Source organism: Lytechinus pictus, chromosome 4 (assembly GCF_037042905.1).
Source record: "Lytechinus pictus isolate F3 Inbred chromosome 4, Lp3.0, whole genome shotgun sequence".
In the NCBI taxonomy this organism is placed as follows: Eukaryota; Metazoa; Echinodermata; class Echinoidea; order Temnopleuroida; family Toxopneustidae; genus Lytechinus; species Lytechinus pictus.
Genome location: NC_087248.1, coordinates 18777724 through 18790162, shown reverse-complemented (window position 1 = coordinate 18790162; position 12439 = coordinate 18777724).

Genomic DNA, 12439 nt, shown 5'->3' with positions numbered 1-12439 from the left:
TAAACTTTTATGGACAATATGCTTCCCGCATTGGGTAAAACACTGCCCAAAATTGGCTGGACACATAATTACCCTCGTGCTGGTTAAAATTTTACCCAATATGTTTTACAGTGTTGTCAGAAATATTTGCCCCGCGCAACAAGGTTTCCCGGGTACGCCACTGCCTCTCCTCCCCCAACCACCCCCTTTCTTATCCCCCGACGGTCCCTTCCCCATTCCGCAATCACCCCCTATTCTAATCCCCCAACCGCCTCATCCTGATCCCGCACTTATCAATACAAACCACGGTATCGCAATCATGAGTGCTATAGTCGACGCCTAAATCAATTTTCCTTTCAACACATTGTGTTTGAAAGAGGGAAATTATTAATCAAACAAATTTGAAGCTGAGAGTTTGTGTACAGAAGATCTTGTAACGTTAGTAATTCGTCACCTGATTGTAGAGAAGGAATAACGCTCACCGGCGCGCCGCGGCGTCACGTAATGATATTATGATGATGAATATTGTCTGTTACGTTGTGAAGGAGCTGTCACATCAGAGCTCCGTAACACAAAGGTTTGCGATGAATTGCAAATATGAAAGAGCCGCACTGATTGGCTCCCGGTCAGTATTTTAAACAGAGTGCGCATACAATGATGATTTTGATTGGTCATTGGTATTTAGCGATTGATTGCAAACCGTTGTGCTACGGTACGGAGCCCAGAACTTTGATAGCCACCGTTGTTGTTTTAGTTTATATACGGCGCATATCAATCAATTAGCAGTTAATGTTTGCGCCAAATGTCAAGCCGTTTTGTTAAATTAAATCCCATTTCAATCAAGAATTGCCTCTTATTAACAACACAAAACTGACTTTGTTATATTTAGAATTTGTATTGATACTTTGTGTTAACGAAGTACATTAATTGACTTCAAGAAAGAAATGCTTGATATCCTGAAATGGGATTAAAGGAGAAATCGACTGGCCGCACGTATACACTACGTCGGCATTATCGACATCAAAAGGCTATCTCCTGTAGATTTATACCCAAGTGACATTTATTCTATATTATCTTGCCAAAGAGCCGTTCATCAGAACTATAGGTACTTTCTCGGTTGCTATTTCCATGGATACATCTTTATTCATTTATTTATTATTTATTTATTCATGCATGTTCACAATGTACAATGTAAACGAATACACAGATAATACATAAATATATATAAAACACAAGTAAATAAGGAACATACAAAGGTGTTGCAACATAAGCTAAAAGCTTGATTGGTTGAAGCACCTTTAAACTGGTTTTGCATCCAAGAAAACAAAATAAAAATGTAAGAATAAGGAAGAGAGGAAAGAAAGAGAAGAATATAAAAGTGATAGACTGCCAAGATATAACAATTAAGTTTCAAGTTGTTATGAATATATGGTAATAGTAATTCAACAAAGTTAAATTCTTAATCTTCAGTTACGAAGAAAAGAAAGAAAGAAAAAATTACTTACATGTATACGTTACTAGCACTTTACAGATTCTGTAATTTTGAAAGGAGATTGTGCTTTACAGCCAATTTAAAGGAATGTGAGGTTTTCAAATTTCGAATATTACGTGGAAGAGAATTCCAAACATCTAAACCACGGTGTCTGATTGATTTATAAGCTAATGCGGTGCGGGGATTAACCAAATGTATGTTCGATGACTGTCTTGTGCTATATGAATGGACAGTGCTGTTAGGCTGAAACATTGAAGAAATGAGTCAGGCAGCATATTGGCATTTAAACGAAACATAAATAAGGCAGTTTTCCAAAAAATTACATCTTCTACCTTCAAGCACTTCAGCTTTACAAATAAGGAATTTGTATGGTCTCTGTAACCAGACCCAGTACATATGCGAACTGTTTTCTTTTGCAGGAGAAATATATTGGTAGTTGACACTTTAGATGTAGCCCAAAGAACATTGCAATATGAAATATGTGGCAGTACAAGAGTATTGTATATCATCATTAATATCCTATCATTAACAAATGCTTTTACCCTATATAATACACCAATATTTCAAGAAAATTGGTAACAATGTGAGTGACATCATGATCACTCCAGTCTAGATTCTGATTAACATACACACCTAGAAACTGTGTACACTGCCTTTGTTCTATTTCAACTTCATCTACTTGAATGCTTATTTGTTTGTTACCAGTAGATTTCCTCCCCTGAAAATGAACAAAATTTGTTTTTCCTAAATTCAGGGGTAATAGGTTACTCCTAAACCATAATGTCAGCTTCGGAAATTCTGAATTCAGTTTGTGCTCTAGAACATTTACATTTACGATGTGAAATGAAAACATTAGTATCATCTGCAAATAAAGTGTAATGCAAAGCAGCTGAAACATCACAAATATCCTTAATGTAAATGAGAAATAGTAGTGGGCCTAGAATGGACCCCTGTGGGACACCAAATGTTAAAAAAAGAAACATCTGAAAATTGATAAATGGGTAAGATTGAATCATCAACGCATATTGGGGTCCCAACTTGTTGGGATGAAACTCAATGGATAAATGAGGTGTGAAAGTCAGATCTCGCGATGCATGCAAAGCTGAAACTAAAATGCCAGTCTTTCCCCAAGAGTTTTGAGGCCACCATCCAGTAGGTTGCAAAATAAGAAATAGATAAAAGACTGAACTCGGGGCATGCAAATAAGAAATGTTGTCAGTCAAGTGTATAAAGATTCCTATCTATATATCGCAAAAAATAAAGATCTTAAGCAGTGTGTCTTACACGGTATACAGGCTCTTACTTCTCAGAGAATAGGCGATTAATGCTCAAAATGTAAAGAGTTTAAGATTACTGACGCATGCATAATCTAAAAATATAATTCTGAAAATAATCGTACATTAATGACCATTATATTAAGATTATCCTGCTGAAAATAATCTTAAATATGGGTCACTTATTTTCGAAACAGCTTTCACTCTTTATCTTTGAAACATTTTCCTGATACTTCAGTAAATGGGTTCTTTAATTAGTATACCAGTGTATACGGTATGATAAATAATACGCTAGGGCTGTGCTTCAATCAATCGCGAACTTTATCGGGAAAGTGATCAAATTGACCCATCCAATCCCAGTTTAGAAATGAACTATACTCCCTTCAAGCAATCAAAACATTAAGATGAAATTCTAAATTTGATTTTCATGGCCGAAATGTGTCCTTTGGAAAGACATCTTGGCCGAGATAATTATGGTCGATGAGAAATGCAGGTCGGTGCCTGATGATTACTGACCACAATTTATTCCTACCAATATTTCTATTTTTATATGAATGGGGATATTAATTTTGATGAATGGGGATATTAATTTTGCTTCATCGAGTTCCTTCTTTTTTTCACTTTAAATAACAGAGCTCATCACTTCCTTAAAGCAAATACTAACCAGGAGCCACCTCAAGTCCGTAACTACTCATAAAAAAATTCTGACCAGGATCAAAACCCATAATGCATCATTCTCAGCAGTATAGTCTTCTAACATAAACCCACTTTAATGAAAACACACTAATGCACTTCCTATTACACTCATATCGCAATAATTATGTTACCAATTAGCAATTAACACGTACTTTTACTGTAGAGAAATTTTATTTTCTCTGTACAAATGAAATTATCGGCTAATTTATTCTCTGAATATCTGAAAGGTACATTTTAAGACTAACTATTCACACTTAATAACAGCCCACACACAGTTCGTTCCCCTTCTCCTTAATTAAAAGACCATGTCTGCAACTCTATTTGAATAAAAAAGAGAAAAATATAGCAAATTTTATTTCTGGAATTCTTTCTAAAAGTTTTACACAAAAGAGAAATTATGATTTTTTTTCCAAAATTTTTATTTAGCTTGATCAGACATGCAAGAATCAGCAGGCGGTAATATCGGCGCTAGATGTGTGTGAGGGTGTGGGTGAGGGTGTGTATGTGTGTGTGTTAGGGTGTGCGTGTGCGTGTGACATTGAAAATATATCTTCTTCAGTGTAACACAAAGATTGATTGTCTTTCTTATACATTGTTTGGCATAGGCTGGCAGTTACTCTTGATTTTTACAATAAATTGCATCTTTTGTGGGTGCGTATAATTTAAATTAGTAGCGGTATAGTATCAATATTATTTAGCACAGATTCTACTGCGACATGATTGCACGAGTTTTGACCTGATATTTTCAGAACCAAGGTGTATGTCCGCCTCGACAGTTATTGAGCAGTTCGGCATGAAATCATAAATACGGGTCAATTACGGGTTTTAATTGCTTCCCCAGTTTGTTTTCGAAGTTGCAGCCATGGAACGTACTGGCCAGCTTTAAGAGGAAGGGGGGGGGGTGATAATGCTTCTTCTTCTTGTTTTTTAGTTTTTAATTTAGAAGTTAATTTAGAAGTGTCTAATATTGTTGGTACTAGTTGAAACTTCATGAGAATGTTCAGCAAAGCATTTAGCCTTTCATAATAATAATCATTTGGCCTTTTTATATTTCATTCGTTCTGGAAGGCATGCATGTTTTGCTAACAATAATTATGAAATGACACCCCAGAACGATTTTAAATTTTAGTAATTTTGATTTAAGTCAGGCAAGGATACAGAGGAAACACGGGCATGTGCCCCATATTGTTGTACACTAATTATAATTCGGCAAGTATAGGTGCGCCCATTTCCCCTCTCCTCAAAAGTAAGGTTTATGTTCCTTTTTTGGTGCGAGGACAAATTTAGTATACATCCGTCTCATCCCTGACATTTTCATGATCATCGTCATCGATATCATCCTCGTCACCATCATAATCTTCTACATAATCATCATCATCATCGTCGTCATTGTCTTCATCATAATCACCATCATCATCGTATCTTTCACCATTTTCATCATCACCATCATCGTCGTCACCGTCATCATCGTCGTCATCTTCATCGTCATCATCATCATCATCATCATCACCATATCCATCATCATCGTCACCTTCACCATCATAATTGTCATCACCTAATCATCATCGTCGTCGTCCTCACCCCTCCCCCTCTCTCTCTCTCTTTGCTCCTTTCCGATGTTATTCTGCCCAAACTGGTGTAGGCCTATTCATCGTCCTCGATGGACAGTTAGTAAAACTCTACATGTATGTATCTATATATTTATACGGGAGAGAGGGGGGGGGGGGGCTTACAATACTCCCATTAGGCCATATCATACAGAGAATGAATATGCAGTAAGTAAAAATATTGGAAAGCGGGCATTTCACTTGCTTTTACATAAGATGGACTTCATACTATTTATTTTACAGGTCGTTTATGAAAATGAAAAACATCTCACATTGTTTGTTGTGGCGCACCGTAAATGAACACATTAAAGAGAGATCAATCACTCTGTTGGCCGAAGACTCCAGGGGCCCAGTATAACGAAGCTTTGTAATTGATTGTACTTTTTTTATACGATTGTTTTCCCATTATGATCAATATAATGCATTATCCTAAGATTAATCGCTTAGATTTGTGTAAACGGATTCATTGAGATGATTGTCTGGGTGAAAATAAAAAAAGTAAACATAATTTTTGCAATCTGGAGCTTGTCTGGAGGAGGGTCTCGGGTCTCATTTTCAAAAATTCACTATAGTAAGAAATTACGATAATTGTTAAAGCTACTGAAATGACGATATTTGATTGGCTTATTTTAAATAAGTCATAGAAATATTGCATTTACTATGACGAAAGATTTTATGAAACGAGGAAAGTAGGCGCGATAGCAAATCTTCGGCGGTGGATAGTGCATGCTTACATTTTTAAAATGAAAAAAACCCATCCGCGCATAGGCTTGTACTTGATCCTCATATTACTAATGCGTATGATATAATAATAATAGCGGTATATTTACCCAGGGTAGCCACTTCAGTTTCGAAAACTCTTCTCCTAGCGGGCCCTGCTATTAGATCTTCGTCTCTTTTCACTCCTATTTGACTAGTGCCTATAATTCCAAACTGTCCATATTGTCCGTATAGGGGCCTGAAATATACACGAGGGTTCGAAATGAAGTCAATAAACATGTGCATTTTGGTATGGCATTCATCCTTACCACTATATGTCCCTCGGAAAAGAGTTTAAGACATCGGTATTCAGGAGAACTTTTCATAACAGTCGTCTAACAAGATGTTAGATCACGGGAGTGTTTTGTAAAAGGACTTGTCGGACGTTTTTATCCGACATTTACCATAGAATAAGTGCTTCTCGTCGAATCAAAATCAAGGAAAGCGGTCAGATCCGACAACTTGTCGGACGGACAAAAATATTGGCCAAACGCTCCCCAGATGAATGTCGTAAATTCTTATTGGAGGAGAATTATTATTATAATTATTATTTGTTTGGCGTCACCTGTGCCTGGGAGGCGAAAAGCGAACTAAATCACTATGACCCGCGGGCCTCTCCTCCCGATATAACTGATTCGGGGGGGGGGGGGGGTGCAGGTGGACCACTACACCGGGGTTTCCCCCTACTCTAATACGAATAGTGCAGTGGGTTCTTAACGTGCAAAGGTGGTGATTCTCTTCTACACGGGGCCTCCATTTAACGTCCTATCCGAGGGACGGAGTGTTTTCCATTGTAACATAGCCTGCATCTATGAAACATGGGAGAGACTGGTTCTATGGTGGTTGTCAGATAAAACATTCGCCGCGTCATTTCATGAAAACTTCTCCTGCCCCTGTTAAGTTTCCTGGCAGTTCAGTTGATAATACACACCACTTATCTGCAAAGTTTCGTTCCATTCACTCTAATGAACTCTCAGTCTACTATAGATACTAACATACTATGCATCGAATTCAATTAGCATTAATCCTTAATACGTTGTCGGTCCCTCGGAGAGAATCTCATACCATCTGTCCATTACCAGATTACTAATCAGCAGTCATGTTTTCATAGCATAAGAATAAAAAAAACCATCCAACTGAACAAAGAAATTTTTTTAACCGATTTAGTTTAAGGGATTGTCAATCTACTATATAGATGTCTATAGCGGGTTCAATACGCACACTCTAAAAAAAGGTTTACCCAATTTTCGGTAAAATGGGAACATGCATGTTGGTTGGATATATTTTTGGTTTGGGAAATTTTGTAAATTTTACGCAATGTTTCGTTGAAATAGCCCAATATGGAGTAAAAAATACCCACCAAAGATACATGTTCCCTTTCTACCCAATATTGGGTAAAATTTTACTCAGTGTTTTTAGAGTGCATTAATCCTTACCGCTGTCGGTCCCTCGGAGAGAAGCTAATGCCATCTGTACATTTACAGATGAGTGATTAGAATTCGTGTTTTCATAGCAATTAAAAAAACCACTAAGCAAAAAATAAACATAAAACCCTTAACCGATTCACTTAAGTAAACACAATAATGATAATGATAAACATGATAATTATTCAGATCTTGAGGAGATTCATTCAGCATAATCCTTTACCGACGTCCATCCTTCGGAAAGGATATAATGCCATCTGTATATTTACAGCTTTCTGATTAGCATTCATATTTTTCAAAGCAGATAAGAGTTTTGAAAAACCGCATCACTAGATCATTACATTTCTTTACCGATTCGTTTACAGGAAACGTCAATCGACCATAATAGATATATACATACACGTCGGAGATTCATCGGAAATCCTTCAATACCACTGTATAGGTCCCTCGGAGAGAACCATAATACATCGGTCCGCTGGTTGTCTTATTAAGTAGCAGTCATTTTCTTATATCAGCGAGAGTAAAAAAAAACACTACTTTATATACACAGTAAAAATATTATACAACGCTGTTTACTATAATTTTATGAACCTTACAGTAATTGTTTAAACAGTTTAAACAAGTGTTTAAATCTTAATCAACAAAGTTTAATTTTCAATAAATTAAACATGATTGTTTAAACGGTTAAACAAATACTGTAAGGTTCATATAGTAAACAGCGTTGTATAAAATCTTAAACAGCGTTTTTACTGTGTATGCCACATTTTTTCCGATTCAGTCAAAGAAAACATCAATCTACCGTAGATATTAACACACCATGTACGTCAGAGATTCATCGGGAATTTCCTTTACTACACACTCTATAGGTCCTCCGGATAGAGCCTTAAGTCATCGGTCAGGTGGTTGTCTTATTACTTTTCTGTTTTTGATATCATTAAGAATATAAAAAAACACCACCAAACTACACATTCCTTTATACCGATCAAAATGTCTATCTACCATTGATAATATACTTTGTGGATTGGAGGTTCATAGGGAATAGTTTCTTAATAGTTTCTTAATAAACGGTAGCTCGACCGGTCCACTTTTTGGTCTCATTTCAGTCATATTTCAATATCAGTTAGAGTAAGATAAGCCATGATATTAAATTATTTTTACCGATTCATTCAAAGGAAACATCAATCTACCATAGATATTAACGTACTATAATTTATGTACGTCGGAGATTTATTGAGGATTCTTAAGTTTCACTGCAGGTCCCGCGGATAGAGCCTATAGCTATCGGTCAGCTGGTTGCCTATAACTGCACTAATGTTTTCAGTAAAACAAAAATAAAACTCTAAGCTACACATTTCCTTACCAAGTCAAATGGAACGTCGATCTACTATAGATATAAACATGGGGTCTACTATATGCAGGTCATTATATGGAAAATAGCTGGCATTATTCCCCTTTATCATTGAAGGTCCCTCGCAGAGAAACTGCAGCCATCAGTTCCTTTGTTGATTAACAAAGCGTATCCATGCTTCTTATAAATGCCGCTTTATATATATAAAAAAAAAGAAATATTTGTAAAATTTTCATTACTCTGTTGAATTAAAGAAGCAATCTTTATTAGATATTAACATATTGGGCCAATATAGTGTGAGCGGATTTTTTTTATTACTGTTTTATCTTAAAAGAGAATCATAATTCTTAGTATATGGAGAAGCGTGAGCCAGCTAAAGTAATAGATAATTATTAAAGCTTGTTTTACCTGTCTGTCGTAAGAAAGTATGAAAAAGCATGATAACTATATAGGCTTATATAGGGGCGATGTCATTACTATATGTACGAGTAATACAAATTTGAAGCACGAAGCACAAGCAATAATTTATGATGGTGATGAAAGTGATGGTACCGTTAATAATTTTGTCCACAATTGTGTGTTGATAATAGTAATAACATAATGAGAAATATAATAATAGTAATGATACTAAAAAGAACATTAAGAATGATAATAACAAGTGTAACAATGGTAATTGTAACGATGATTATAGTTTAGAAAATAATGATGAAAGTAATAATACCGATAATAATGATGAAAAAGATAGTAATAAAACTTAGGATAGCATAATAATGACGATGATGAAATAATAATAAGAAAGGAAATTATGTTTAATTTATAATCTACACTAATATCATATTCATAAAAAAACTAAATTGACAATAATAATGATGTCAATTCCTTGCAATACACGGAAAGAGAGGACGTCCTCCCCTCTAAATCTTTAATCTCATATTTCCGGGATTAATTCTCGGCCTATGAATAATACATTAAATATAATCCATTATAATGTAGGCCCAATCTATCAAAGGGCGGTTTCGTACTTATATTGCCAAATACTTCTTCTCCATTCCATGAAATACTTTGATCATCTATTATTAATCTGTAATTCCGCCACTCGTCATTACCTAATTCATCAATATTTATTAGAGAAAATGCGACATTGATATTTATATGATTTCGCAGTAATGTTGATAGTCGACGTTAACATTTATATTTGCATTCATCAGTTTATATATACTTATTTGCTATGGCATGGAGGGAGTCAGGATAACATTTATTTTCTTGCAGTTCAGTTTTAATTTATTTTTCATTTACAACAAAATTTAAAAACATAATTCATACAAGGATCATGAAAATAAACAGTCAAAGTAGAATACTTGCAATTGAAAATTTATTTTATAAATTTGAAACTAAAGTTAATCGATGTTCATTCTTATGTTGCAATCCAAAAACTATTTTGAGTTAATAGCACCTTCAAGGGCATTATTTAAAAGTATTTAATAGTTTTGATTTTTTTTCTTGTTTCAGACATTATGTCATAGACTTCCCTCCATTATGATTTTATACTTTAAAAACTGGAATGTTGATCATGAGTTAATTAGGGACAATGATTATTGGTTTCTGTTTTCAAACTTTTGTAATAATGTTTCCATGCATGTTTCATCTATATCTACGTCGAAATTTAAGTTTTTTTTTTTTCAACATCAGTATTTATGAGCATGTACGGTCGTACAGAAGGGTGACTTTGGGGCCTCTACCCCCAGTAAAATGCCACGACCAAGAAAAAAAGGGGGACAAAGTAAAATATTCAAACGTGACTGTTTTTCCTTAAAATATTGTCAAAATATTACGTCTCTATTTTTATAATGGTCTTCTGAATCTACCTAAACTTGCTCAGAAAATGATTTTTTTTTGTTTAGTTATAAAATCAAATTGGAATCATTACCTTTAGGTGAAATTATACCAGATGTCATCCACTACAGAATTCCACTCCGATTTAGCAAGGTCAGTTTCGTGTGCTGAAATTCACGGTTATGTTGAAAGTTTTAAAAAATGTTTCACATTCGATATCAAGATGGAAAAAGCGCCGATGAAAAGTGAGAAATAAACATGTTTCTGTTAAGATATTTCATTGTCCGATAAGATATTTTGATTAAAATTTAGCTTTACAAAATTAATAAAGCAGAGCGATGCTCTAAACTCAGACATCCTGATTTCAGTAAATGTAAAAATGAACTCCATTCTGTCATACTGCCTTGAAAGTACCGTAGCCGAAAATTGTGAAAAGTCGTAAATAGATGAGTTTGCGTCAGTGAAGTTACGCTGACTGTATATTTCATCCGTTCGTTTTATCGTGATCGAAAGTTAGGACGTCCGCGTCGAATTGCTACACACGGCACTTTGATCACGTTTCGCGTCGAGATTGAAAATGTTGTCATTCCGAAATTCTCGAGTTGGAATGAAATTAATTGGGTTTCCATTGTCGCCGCTCTGTTCAAACTTGGTTCGCGTTTTATTAGCAATCAAGAAGGGCGGCCGTTCAAATTGGAGCATAGATTCAATCATCTCTGCCATGCATCTCTCCCCGAGAGTCCGTTCAGTATCGATCAGGATCTGAAGAAATAGGACATAATTATCAGCGAAATCACAAAATTTCTATCAGTTCTTTTCGATTTTAATCAACGGCGGAATGGTGCGAATGATATAAGTTGATTAATGCTCTCGTCACACGGGTGAAATGGACTCTAGTACGACTGAAGCTATATTATCAATGACATACCATTGGTCGGTTTAGAGCCGGTTTCGTTGGTGTGGCTGTAACAGGATACGTTGCAAGACAAAACGATATATCAAATTGATTCGAGATTATTACATCTGTTCATCAGAATCTATTCAGTAACGAATAGAAATGGTAGAAATAGGACCATTTCTGCAAAAAACAGCAATTTTCGTTTGACTTTACTTATAGGCCCGTATTCTGAAGTCAGGTTTAACTTAGACCACTGTCTAACTCTGTGCTTAAATTATGGGAGCCAAAAATTCTATATTGTTTATGTTTACTGTTTTGTTTCCTTTTGCTTTCATAACGAAGAATAATACTTCAAAATACTTCAGTTATCATTCCCAGACAATTATGAAAAATTTGAGTGTCAAATGAGTTGATAAATTTGACGTGTACTGTTTGTGATTTGTGCTCCAATCGGCTATCCATAAATAAACCAAAACTTTAAACCAGGGTTTAATTTGAGTTCAGAATACGGGCAATAGAGTTCTATTAATAGTAAAACAACTAAAAATGTATCTATGGGTATATGTTTGATTTATAAACTCTGAGTGCAAAGCTGAAAGTATAATATAACCGAAAATGTACTATATAGTTTGCAAAGTGGAATCTTTAACTCCGATTTTGCTCGGCATCGAATTAAAGAAAAGGAACATTTGATGCAAATACACCAAGTCTTGACCAAGTTGTCCTCTCTGTATCCACTGACGACAGAGAATCACCCGTCCCGATAAACTTCTTGTTGCACGGAAAAATGAAAATAAACTGTAAAACCAAGAATAAAAAAGGGAGAAATGAGCAAAGGCGACCTGGTAGGCGATTGTGGATTACGTCATCATTTAAGTATGGTAATAATCTGAAGGAAAAAAAAAACGATCTGGGTGTGACTTTCAAAGAAACTCTCATCGTATAGAAGATGAGTAGAAGAAAGAAAGTAAGGACGTGGCGCGTCGTGGTCTAGTGGTCAACCGACTATATACATAGTCTCTCGCCTTTCAAACAGAGGGTCGCGGGTTCGAATCCTAGCCATGGCGTGTTTTCCTTCAGCAAGAAATTTTATCCACCCAGTGCTGCACTCGACCCAGGTGAGGTGAAT